The sequence below is a fragment of the Silurus aristotelis genome, assembly GCF_946808225.1.
Source record: "Silurus aristotelis genome assembly, chromosome: 23".
Lineage (NCBI taxonomy): Eukaryota > Metazoa > Chordata > Actinopteri > Siluriformes > Siluridae > Silurus > Silurus aristotelis.
Genome location: NC_139596.1, coordinates 17,679,857 through 17,691,685, shown reverse-complemented (window position 1 = coordinate 17,691,685; position 11,829 = coordinate 17,679,857). Strand labels below are relative to the sequence as shown.

At 39.4% G+C, this 11,829-nt stretch overlaps 1 protein-coding gene across 6 annotated transcripts in view; it reads right to left on the bottom strand.

The window, feature by feature from the left end:
- The window catches only part of taok3a (TAO kinase 3a), a 66,295-nt gene that overhangs the window by 40,759 nt on the left and 13,707 nt on the right, over positions 1–11,829 (bottom strand). The gene's annotated exons all lie outside the window — the stretch shown is intronic.

Below are 11,829 nucleotides of genomic sequence, written 5' to 3'. Positions count from 1 at the left end.
ATGCTCCGAAATGTTCTTCCACAGGGAAAACAATAACACATCAGAGAGCCGTGTTCCTGTTTCAGAGCAACCGATCGGCATACATCGGGTTACTTTTCATTTTTATACAATTACACTGTAATCGTCACTGTCGAGGCGAACACACACACACACACACACACACACACCAGGTACACAGGAATATAGTTATAGATACACAATACATGGCCACCTGACCATAAGATCGGTATGTGGTGTTCTGCATTTCCTGCTAATAATAAGCTCCACCCTTCTAGTAAGATGTTCCACTAGATTTTAGAATGTGCTTGTGGAGATTTGTTCAGCAACATTTGTTCACATTCATTAGAATTAAGGGTCAGAGTTCTACAGCAGGAGATCTTCCACTCCGAACCATGTAAAAGCAGATCTTCATGGAGCTGGCGGTGTGCATTGCCATGTTGAATTGGGTTTGGGTCTCCTAGTTTAAGTGAAGGGAAAATGTATGCTACTGCATCCAAAGACGTCATAAACAATTGTGTGGCTTCAGTTTTGTGGAAACATTTTGGGTAAGAAGCACATATGGCTGGAACAGTCAGGTGTCAGGAGAGCATAAGGAGAAAGAGAGAATTGGGATCGGAAGAGTGATGAGAAAAGTAGGCAGGAGAACGAGGAGATGCAGCAGCAGGTGAAAAGGGATGTGGCGAAAGCCAAGGAAAAGGCATATGAGGAGCTGTAGGAGAAGTTGGACACTAAGGGAGGAGAAAAGGATTTGTAGCGATTGGCAAAGGCAGGGGAACCGAGCTGGGAAGGATGTACTGCATGTTAGAGCAATAAAGGGTGGAAATTGAAATGTGTTGACTAGTGAGGAGAGTGTGTTGAGAAGATGGAGGGAGTATTTTGAGCAGCTGATGAACGAGGAAAATGAGAGAGAAAAGTTTAGATGGTGTGGAGATGGTGAAGCAGGAAGTGGATAGGATTAGTAAGGAGGAAAGTGAGAGCAGTGATTGGAAAGTCGGTAGGTCCAGATGACAAACCGGTAGAAGCATGGAGATGTTTAGGAGAGATGCAGTGGAGTTTTTAACCAGGTTGTTTAACAGGATTTTGGAAGGTGAGAAGATGCCTGAGGAATGGAGAAGGAGTGTGCTGGTACCGATCTTTAAGAATAACGGAGATGTGCAGACCTGCAGTAACTACAGGGGAATAAAGTTGATCAGTCACACCATGAAGTTATGGGAAAGAGTAGTGGAAGCCAAACTGAGAGAAGAGGTGACCATCTGTGAGCAACAGTATGGTTTCATGCCGAGGGAGAGCACCACAGATGCATTATTTGCTTTGAGAATGTTGATGAAGAAGTAAAGAGAAGGTCTGAAGGAGCTGTTTTGTGTGTTTGGAGAGAGGAGTTGTGGTATTGATTGACCATTATGCTCTAAATTGTTGATGAAATTTGTAAATGTTTTTTTCAGGATTATACTGAAAAAGCAGATACATCTTCTGGATCTTTTGACTTTTATATTGAAAACTAAATTTACTGATATCTGAATTAATCTGGATCCTTAAGTTCTACAACGTTGAAATTAGAGCCTTTAACATTTACTTCTGGATTGTTGCATGGGATTTAAATATTTGCTCTAGATTAGATGAAATGAGATCATTTTTAGGATTGGTTATCTTATTTAGACCTTGAGAATGAAAAGATTCCAGTTGCTCCTGTACATTTTTGTTTAGAATCTTTGAGTGTTTGTGGGGATTTAAAATTTTCCAGATGTTCGTTTGATTGATTGGTTGGTTGGTTGGTATTGAAACCTTTTGGACCTGGGTTATGTTGTAGGATTAGTATGTTCAGCTCCAGACTGGTGTGTATAGAATTCTTTGACTTGTAAAAGAGTTTCCTGACTGATCAGAAAGTTAGTGTACGCAGCTAAAACAGCCGTTAGCGGTTGAGACTAGAGGCATTATCAGAACCTCATGTGTTACTTTGGTACTCCTGCCCAGTTTTCACCAGGACTGTGTGTCATGCTTCACATAAACACTGTATCTTTGGTAGTGCACAAGTGCTGAGTCAGCTCTCCTCCTTTCCCTGACAGATAAGAGATAAGAAGTCTGAGGGACTGACTTCAATATCAGCCACACAGAGCGGTAGTCTCAGAGGAACGCATTAGTGTGTGTGTGTGTGTGTGTGTGTGTGTGTGTGTGTGTGTGTGTGTGTGTGTGTATTTTTCCTTTTCTTTCTCTGTATGTGTCTATACAGAGAGAGATTGAAATCTCTCGAGAAATGGCTAGAGAAAAAAATGAGAAGAAGGTAAAGGACAAATATAAAATGGTCAAGCAAATTCAGGCACACTAAACGAAAAAACTAGCGAGCTGGAAAAGAAAAAGAAAGAAAGTACCAGAAAGAGAGAGTCCAATCCAGCGAGAAAGTTATTGAAAAAGAGCAAGACTGGTCAAAGTGATAGAAGTCAAAAGAAAGAAAACGAAGAGAAATACAGCGACAGGAATAAAAGGACAAAGAAGGCGAAGGAGAAATTAAAGTAAATATATTGGAACGGGTGCCAATATTTATGCGCCAGGTGTAGGGCATAGGATTTATGACTTCTGGGACACAAGTGAAACTTTTTCCAGGATGTGAAAGACAGATTTGATTCTGGTATCGCATACTGTTGCTTCACATCAGCTTTGTGTAGGTGAACTCTGACACTAGGTTGTGTGGTTTAGAGATGAGCATGTGACCAGGCGATGTCCAGTGTGGGTTTAAACCCCCGTATCCGCTGTGACCTCAGATTTCTGTTGTTGGCACGTCAGCGTTTGTAAAGAGTTGTGTGTGAAAATCCTTCCTAAAGCTGATGTTTCCATCTGAAACTGGAGCTGGAGCAGGTGCATCAGTGTTCCTAATAAAGCTAAGGGTGCGTTTACATACAGGCAGTAAATAAAAGAGACACATTAGATTTTTGTCCATCACTGTATTTCTGTTAACCTGGAAATTAAGACAGACAGCAAAAAGAGAGAAGTTGACAAAAGGACTGACAGAAATCAAATCTGGAAAGAGAAATACAGAGAAAGAGGAATTGAGAGACAGAGACAGACAAAGATAATGTAATACTACTGTGCCTTTGAGATTAAAACACACACACACACACACACACACACACACACACACACACACACACACACACACACACACACACACACACACACACACACACACACACACACACACACACACACACACACACACACACACACACACACACACCCCTCCCTCATCAGGTCCCAGGAAAATTTGGAAAAAAACCTCAGATTAAATAATTCAGATGAGATCATTAAATAGCTTAGTTAATTGATCATCAGCAAGTGCGACCACCTCTAGAAAAGCCTTACGTTTTAGCAGTATGCTGCTCTGAGGGCGTTCAGGTGTGTGTTAATGCAACACCAAAGAGCAAAGACATCAGCAATGTTCTGGGAAAAGCAATCTTTGCTGCCCCCCAATCTGGGAGGGGTTATAAGGCCATTTCCAAACATCGTTCTACAGTGAGAAACAAAATTCTAGACAAATCTTAGACCCCACAGGCCTCAGTTAGCATGTTAAATGTGAAAGTTCTGGAAAAGTCTGAACATGTATGGTTTGTTTGGAAAGGTCGCCAGGTGAAAGGTTTGTCGCTCTATAAAGTACATGGCAGCATCTCAAGATTTCAAGAACACCAGCAACCCTACCTGACTGAAATGCTGTGGAGAGACTTTAAGAGGACTGTAATGAAACAAAAGCCTGCAAACCTCAAGAAACCAAAGCATTATTATAAAGAAAAGTGATTCCTCGCAGACATTTGGCCATCATCTTCTTTGGGCTTTAGGAATCGCCTAATGGCAGCAGCCAAAAGAAGATGATGGCCAAATTGAAGGCATGAAGGCATGGTTTTGCCTCTTTCAAACCATCTACCTGCATGTCTTCCCTCACCACATCCATAAACCTCCTCCTTGGTCTTCCTCTTTTCCTCCTTCCTGGTGGCTCCATCCTCAGCATTCTCCTACTGATATACCCCGTGTCCCTCCTCTGCACATGTCCAAACCATCTCAATCAAACCTCCCTCACCGTGTCTCCAAAACGTCCTACATGCGCTGTCCCTCTAATAAACTCATTTCTAATCCTGTCCATCGTCGTCACTCCCAACGAAAACCTCAACATCTTCAGCTCTGCTACCTCCAGCTCCACCTCCTGTCTTTTACTCAATGCCACTGTATCTAATCCATACAACATCTCAGGTCTCACCACAGTCCTATAAACACACGTTCACGTCCACACGGCTGCCAATTGGATTTTAACGTATTGTTCTTTCTTGTAAAATGTAGAATAAAAGTGCAATAGAAATGGAATTGAAATATATTACTAGTATAAAGTTAATAAATTAAATTAATAAATTGAAAAATAAAATAAATTAATAAATAAATATTAAAATATAAATAAAATATAAATAAATTAAATAAAAATATATTACTAGTATAAAGTTAAAGTTAATACATTTATCTAAGAATTTACTTATTTTTATGCTTTTATGACCAGTATTTACAAATGTATCTGTTTTTAAAAATATATGCAAATAAACAGGCGTACAGACCGGTTTCACAATGTTGATGTACTTGCTGCCTATGAACAAAAAAAATAAATAAATATAAAAATAAAATGTAATTTCTCACACAAAATCTTATAACAAAAACAAACAACAAAAAAAAAAGACCATTAACTTGGTTTTTAGCAACATTTAATGCTACAAAACAACTTTTACTTACGTTATAGCAGCTGTAAACAGTCATTTCCTCACCAGCCTCTCTTTTATACTTAATAAGGCAAAATAATCCTTGAGGCGTCTGCTGTTGCTATAGAAACTATAATTTATTCGAACAATAACGAGGCTAATAATATCAATAAACCTGTGTTTTGCAGCTACACTCGTGCCAGAACTGCTGCTCGAGGACATTAATCAACACTTTTGGACCAATCGGAATCGAAACATTCAACATCTGTGTGTGTGTGTGAGTGTGTGTGTGTGTGTGTGTGTGTGTGTGTGTGCGAATATGCTTACAGAAAGTCATTATTAAAGCAGCATGTAGGCTCTCGCTCTTTAGTGCACTGTGCGGAAAAAGAGCTACAGCTGCAGCAACTAAAATCCAATGGGAGTGTGTGTGTGTGTGTGTGTGTGTGTGTGTGTGTGTGTGTGTGTGTGTGTGTGTGTGAGAGAGATTAATATCATAATATAGGTCAAAGGAGCTAAGCACTGGGCTTATTTAAGAAAGCTCTGTGTTACACTCATCCTCATTTCATGGCTCATCCTCTGTTCCCTACACACTGATCTCACCGATCTTTACAGCCTGAACATTCCCATGATGCCTTGCGTACGAGCGACACACCGTTTAAAAAAAATTCGGTCCTGACGGCAATGAGAGAGTGTGTGAAACGAAACTAAAAACGGATCTTCAGAAGAATGCTGCTAAAAAGATTTCGCCACTTATCCTTGTATTTAGCAAGAAACTGCTAGAAACTAAGCTGAAAAACGTTAGCTTAGCAACATTCTAGCTAGCAAGCTGGACCGCTAAACTAGCTGGCAAAAAGGTCAGCAAACATCTATGAAGGTTTCATTACAAAAATGATGTCCAGATATCAACTGTATTCCTTTAGAAAAATATTTGTATTGTATTCACCATAGGGATAAAAGGTTTGTCGACACCGGACCGTAAAATTAATGTGAGCTTTCTGAAGCTCCACATTTAGTCCCCATATGCTGATTTTTAAAATGTCTCCACTCTTCTGGGAAGATGTTCCACTAAATTCAGGACTGTGCTTGAGGAGACTTTGTGGAGATTCATTCAGCCATGAGGGTTTAAGTAAAGTCAGGTAGTGATGTAGGTGAGGTGAGGAGGCCTGGGGGTGCAGTCGGTGTTCACATTTATTCATGTTCAGTAGGGTTGAGGTCAGAACTTTATAGCAGGCCACTCAAGATCTTACACTCCAACCCATCTAAAGCAGATCTTCATGCTGAAACAGGTTTGGTTCAAGTGAAGGGGAAAAATCATTACTATCCAAAAACGTTTTATACAATTATGTGTCTCTGACTTTCTGCTAGCAGTTTGCAGAAGAACCACATACGGCTGGTGTAGTAAAGCCTAATAATTCTTTCCAAATATTATTCATTAATTAATAATATTTATTAATTAAAATTGCCAAGACGATTACAGTTTGGGTTTCCCTCTGATTTGGCCTGTTTGTGTGTTGTTTTTTTTATTATCTACATCAATTTTTTTTGGGGGGGGGGGAATAATTTCAGTAAGATAAAGTATATTTACAGCTGCTATATTGTGGGGGGGGGGGGGGGGGGCAAGAACTAACTTGTTCTTAAGTCTTAACTATAAACTACTATAATACATTACATCATACCAAACCATGCTTGATTTCGTACATACAGCACCTTCCACTAATACTGGCACCCTTGGTAAATATGAGCAAAGGTGGTCTTTACTGGTTTATGTTGTGGTGAATATTGTAATATTCTGCTCTCATGGATATCAAACGATTACAAGCACGATATTTTGTAAAAAAACAAAAAAAAAAAACCCCACTATTTTAAATATAGGTATGGCATAATTATTGAATGAATTGAATTGAGAAATCGTTAAAGCAACATTTCCTGTTTCCTGGGGATGTACATATGATGCAACACATAGGTCAAATTCCCACAAATAGGAATATGGCTGTTATGTACATCAAAAAGGTTGTTGAGATTTTTAAAAAAAATGGGAAGTGTCTGTCAGAAGATAGCAAATTGTTTGATATCCATGAGAGGGAAGTATTTCTGTGAATTTGTTATTTTAACAAATGATCAATAGGTTAAACAATATTAATCATTTCACACCTTTCTTTACTTCTATTTATCAGAGGTATCAGTATAATGGAGTATAATGGAGGGCACTGCAGTTAGTGAGACATTTCAGAAGAAAGTTTAAAGTTTTCCGCTTGGAAACTTGGGATGATCTTTTAAACTTCCGAGTTTAGCAAGTGACGTCAAATCAACATGGCCATTCGAGCGACCAGCAACAAACACAGCAGCAAATATTTAATACGTTTTTCTGCATAAAAACACACTGCTTCAGGTTAATCATTACACAAACGCTCTAAAATCCTGGGATTTGTTTTAGAAAGCCACCACAGAACAAGACCTTTTACGGGCCGAAGGAAAAATAAACTTGTCCGTGTTCACCTCCGTACTGATCTTTATTCCCATGAACTGATCAATAGGCCAACGGTCGTGTGGTTTAACCCACATTCAGGTCAAAATATCGACCTGAAATCACTGAAAACACACAAACCGGCTTTCGGAACACACTTCACTCTTTCATTATATATTCAAAGCTCAATAAAGTTACTGAACAAGATACAAGCACTTTAAAAGCTAACAAATTAAATAAACAAACAATGAACTTTTATAACAAAAACTAAAAGTGTCACCTTAATATATCCTGGCCCTGTCCATATTCTTTGTTTTTATATTGAATATTTTTTATATTTAATTACATTTCATGCGTTCTGGTGTTTTACTCTGTTTTTTTGTTTGTTTGTTTTTTACTTGTTCCTCTTTGTGTTTTTTTTCCCCAACACACACAAATAAGTAAATAAATAAATAAATAAGCCATCTAATGCCAAGTCCAACATCAGCTCCACCTCTGGCTTTGTGATCATTGATGTATAAATAATTTTGCCACCCTGAAAATGCAATTTTATGTATACGGTACAGTACTGTAATAGTAAATTTGACTTTATTTTATATTTAATAATAAAATTGATTCATAAATTTCATAAGTCAATAAAAACAATTCCCTATAAGTGTTGTGGTCTATGGTGCTCTCTGCAAGAGACCGGGAAAATACCAAATAACTAATTAGTTATGTGGCAAATGTGATTCTGCGATAAACTGGGGCGTGAGATTCGAACCGTAGTAAAGCAGAGGATTACTGTAATTAGTGTAAAGGGAAAAAACACGTTCCAAACTGGCAAAACTACAAGTTAAAGATTTTATCTCAGCAGATAGATAGACAGCTAGATAGACAGACAGACAAAAAATAAATTAATTAATTAACAGTTAAACAAATGCACAGTTTGTCAAATGTATGAACTTTTATGGTTTTCCAGGAGACACATGCATGCTCCTTTTGTTTCTATGCGACCACTTTGGTAATGTAACGGTATTAAGATTTCCTTTTTCCAAACAAATCTATAAATGTCCAGATGTTCCACTTATTTTCATTGAAAAATCCTCCTTTATAATGAGAGAAAGCTTTACACACACAGATGAAATACTTTGCTGTGCTTCTGGTAGAACTTTCCAAAGATGTTCTTGACTAGTTGGAGATTATTTCTTTATGATCCAGTTCATCCCAGAGCAGTTCAGTAGGATTTAGGTGCGGTGACTGGGCAGGTCGTTCCAAAATAAACATCACTCCAGACGTCTGTCTGCTCTTTAAATAACTCTTTCAGAACTCTTGTTTATATGGTGAAGTCGGATCCAACGAGCCGAACTAAAGTATAGAATGGTAGCCATGTTGGTTCAGGGTTCCTTTTTATCCCAATTCAAATATAACCACAGAAAATTCTGCGGTTTGGTAAAAAGATGTTCAGATGATGTGTGACCAGGCGACATTTAATTTTCCGAATCTTAAACTGCCCAGTGTGGGTTGAGCCCATGCCTGCTGTAACCTAGGATTCCTGAGGTTCTTGGAACGATGAGGACGTCTTGATGTAGCCATTTGCCTCATGTTCACTCCGGGATGCTTTTCTTTGCACCATTAATCGAGTGAACAACCATTAAAATCGCATTTCCGACCACAACTGGATGTTTTTCGTTTTCTGCACCATTCGGTGTAAACTCTAGAAAACGTAGTTTAAGGTTGCAAATAAGCGGAAAATTTACAGTCCATTTTCATAAACTCTCCATGGGAATTTACCAGGAATTTATGGAAAATTTATTAGAAATATAAAACAAATTTATAAAGTTATTTTGTAAAATCCCAGTTTACTGGCAATAATTCCAGTTAATTCCCATATATTCCCGTTAATTCCCATGGAAAGTCTTGAAAATTCCTGTAACTGCAATCGGATAATTGAGCATGTGTTTCTAACAAAGTGGAGGATAAGTTTATAAACTCTGTGGAAAGAAAAGAAAAAAAAAAAGACAGAAAAGACGGAGAGGTGGCAGAAAATGATAAATAAATAAATAAATAAATAAATAAATAAATAAATAAATAAATAAATAAAAACGTGACAAGTCTATCAATCATTACACATAATTTAGAACACATGTCCAGATTAAGTACTTATCAGAAACATGTTATAAGCATTTATCTCTTCTTTAACTTCTTCCGTTTGAGTAACGTCATATTGAAGGACGGGACACGGACAAAGACGAGGACGAGGACAAGCCTGAGTACCGTCTCATTTCATATCCATTAAATTGATTCAAACTCTTTATGAGGCTGCGTCTCGTCCCTCTGATTCAGAGGTCACTTTGTTCTGTAGCAGCTGCCAGAGTGGGAATGTCAATGTGTTTGTGGTTTTGTTTTCATCAAGGCTGCCATACGTGTGTGTGTGTGTGTGTGTGTGTGGGTGTGTGTGTGAGCGATTTTTTGTAAATGGTGATTTGTCTCTGCAGGAGGTGAATAAGGTTACTGTAGGAAGCTCGTTGTACACATGCTGTAGCAGCGAATAAACACACACACACACACACACACACACACACACACACACACACACACACACACACACACACACACTCGAAGAAAAGCACATCTTGTGAAGGCATGTGTGTTTATGCCATCTTATGTAATGCACATTTACAAAATCGCTCTAGAACACCAAAGCACATGCGTGCGTGCGCTCTCACACACACACACACACGCACGCACACACGCACGCACACACGCACGCACACACGCACGCACACACGCACACGAAACTCATAAGAGTGAGAATTATTTCCTAATAAAGCATGCAGTGGATCAGGTGCTTTAGTGGCAACGTGAATCCAATTTTCTGTTGTCCGCAATGCCAAGTAAGGTTTACAGCGCGCGCGTGTGTGCGTGTGGTATGAACACAGACGAGGCTCGACCAGAAGAGAGGGAAATGCGCAACTAAAATGCAGATGGGCTCTTACAGTTCACATCCGGCCACAAGCTTTTAATATCTATGACTCAGGTATGACACGCCTCTGTCTTTGTGATTGACAGGTGTTTAGACCCGCCCCCTTTTTCAACAACTTCAATGAAACTGGCAGGTCAAAAATGCCACACCTCCTTCACAAGACTAATATGCACAGAGGACATACCTCTTTCTCTGAGAGAGTGATAGAGAGTGTGTGTGTGTGTGTGTGTGTGTGTGTGTGTGTTTTAACGATCACCTCACCCCATTTCAGCTGACACTGACTGCTAGAGAGCTGCTATCTAAAACTCTGAATAAGCAGCAGCACTTCCTGTCTGACAGGAAGTAAGTGTGCGCAGCCGTCGGGTTCACAGGAAGTGATTATTGAACGTGGAAGTCAGGGGCGACTCAATAGCGGGAAGGTCTCATAACAGAACGGAAGACATCGAACTGTTTATTAATGCTATCGCTCCTGGAGTGTCTTCCCTTGAGGAAGGCCCTGTGCTCCGACCCTCCAGCTTCCCAACATCAGTGGGATGTGCGAAGGATGAATTTCACAGTGCTGTAGAGTACATGTGACAGGTAAAAAAGAGGGGAAAGAAAAGGAAAGTAAAGGAAAAGAGGGGAAATGAAAGGAAAGGAAAGGGGAGGAAAGGAAAGGAAAGGAAAGGAAAAGAAGGGGGGGGGAATGAAAGAAAAGGAAATGAAAGGAAAGGAAAAGAAGGGGGGGGGGTGAAAGAAAAGGAACGGAAAGGAAGACCCAAAGGGAACAGAAGTGAAATCGGATTGGACAGATTTTGAAATGAGAATAAAAAAAAGAAAAGGCAAATAGAAATTTGAAAGGGAGAGAAGGGAAGAAACAGAAATGAATAAGGGAAAGAAAGGATGGAAATGAAAAGTTTGATTCGATTAGATTTGTTTAGCGCTCTTTAACCAGGGACATTGTCCCAGAGCAGAAGAATAAATTAGGAGTGGAAATGTTTTGAACTTATAAATTAGACCTTATAAGTTTCTCTCTAATGAGCCAGTGGCAGCAGTGGAAAGGAAAAACTCCCTGAGATGGTATGAGGAAGAACCTTCAGAGGAACCAAACTGCAGACATTGTAGCATTGTTTATATTAATTACAGTACAAATCCATTCTCTTAGTACTTGAGTTGGTCTTCATGGACTGTTTTGGGTTGTTCACGTGGTGATCCTGAGCGATCTCCAATTGGAAAAAGAGAACTCCATACAGATGTCGAGATGAAAATAACAGAAAAGGGAATGTATTTTTTCTACACAAAAGTAGAATGAACATTAGCTTGTTCTGTCTTTCTTTTCATTGCTCAAATGTGATTGGACATTTACGAGCTCCCACTTCTCCTCTGAATCAGGCTCCGGTCAGCACTGGAGCACTTCTACAAACCGAACCGAACCGCTGGACTCTCACTACATTAATGAGCGTCTCTGACGCCTGGTATGGTCACTCAGCCTCTGTCACCTTCCATCCTCTGTTAGTCATTAGCGATTTCACCAGACGAATACATATAATCCAGCCTCCTTCCTCTGACGTCCCAGCATGCACTGGGGTTAAATTGGGTGTTTGGAGTATTAAAACCCATAAATAAAACCTATAAAGGGCTATAAATAACCTGTGGATGATGTCAAGAGCCCCGGATGGGTGAAACAGAGGACGTTA